The following is a 1,496-nucleotide window of genomic DNA, read 5'->3' as shown; positions in this document are numbered from 1 at the left end:
AAAGGGTCTCTTGCATTTAACTGCTGTTTTAAATGTAATAAACTGAGTGTGACATAAAAGTAAGCAAATTGATCCACGTATCAGATCCATTATTTTTCCAAAGTTAATAATACTAAGGCAGACCGCCTCACAGATATGCACAGTAAAGAACAACGCTGCTTTTAAAGGGTCTTGCAAGTGATTATTAAACCGCATCGAATTTGAAGCTGATGCAAATGAAGACCCCAGCAGCATTTCAGCGGTTGTATCTAGGTTTTGAGGTGTTTTATCTCAGGTCAACTAACCCCCCTAAGTTACTACTTCACGACACCAGAAGAAACTGCATGGGGGGAAAGAGTCATCCAGCTGTAGGATTATTTGGGTTTAGAGGACTGATGATGACAAAGTCGTATTTGTACATACGTGTACTTGAGAATTGGTTTGGGGGCAGCGTGAAGGGACCCCCAAGGTGGCTGTACTCGGGACAAATCGATTTTGGTGCGTTCTAGAGAAACACCTCGGAGCAGGCGCGGTTTTGCAGGTGGACCGGGGCCGGCTTTCACCCAGGCGTCATTTATTTCTTCACGGCGGCGGCATTTTCTTTCTCTTTCTTTGTTCCTTTAATTTTTCTCCCATTCCGCGGGGCGCCCGGCCCGGCCCGGCAGACAGAGAGCCAGCCCCCGGAGCACATGTGCGTGTCACCGCCGGGCTGCCTGCTACATGATAAATGTTTATTCTTTTATATTTCACTCTTCTGTCCTAGGTTACTACTGCCTTTATCTAATTCATCCATTAAGCCAATCCCTTATTCTTTTATCTTTTCTTTTTGCTTGAATTGTAATATAAGAGGTTTAGCATAAATTGGTGTCCCAACTATGTATATCATAACTGATGATTTTTAATCCAACATGTTTTTTTTATTGTAAGTAATCATGGAGTTTTGTAATTCAAACATCTCTGCAATTTTGCAACATGTATATTTTGTCAGACACTGTTGATTAGAAAGTTATTGGTGCCCCCCCCAGCCTGAAACTACTATTAAATTTTACCTCCAGTTGTTTAGTTCATAGTGAACAACTTGGTATTAATTTTCTGTATTTTATCCTTCTATTCATGTTTATTTTGTCTTTATTCTGACTGGATGTTTTGCCTAAAAGTATCACTCTGAACAAATCATTCCTTCATTAATGGATTAAAATACAGTAGCAAATGGCATAGGAATACCTTCTAAAACGTGTGGGCTCTTCCTGTCTAAAGTTTATTACAGAGGGCTTGGATTTAAAAATCAGGCTCACCAGATGCATCACATAGTGCCTGCAGAGCAGAAGCTGTCTCCTGTGTAGTCCAGGTCCTCAGAAAGGACGGGTTTCACCAGGGTCAGAGCTATCAACAAGTCCAGCTATAGCAGCTGGCAGGAGGGAGAGGCACACACCCCTGCCTTATCAGTTGACTGAAAAACTGCTTTCTATCATGTCTTTTTGCTTCTCCCTTAGAAATCCTTTTTTTTTTTTTTTTTT

The sequence above is a fragment of the Athene cunicularia genome (genome assembly GCF_003259725.1).
Source record: "Athene cunicularia isolate RWA chromosome 1 unlocalized genomic scaffold, athCun1 chr1_part1, whole genome shotgun sequence".
Lineage (NCBI taxonomy): Eukaryota > Metazoa > Chordata > Aves > Strigiformes > Strigidae > Athene > Athene cunicularia.
Note: the sequence above shows the minus strand (reverse complement) of the source record.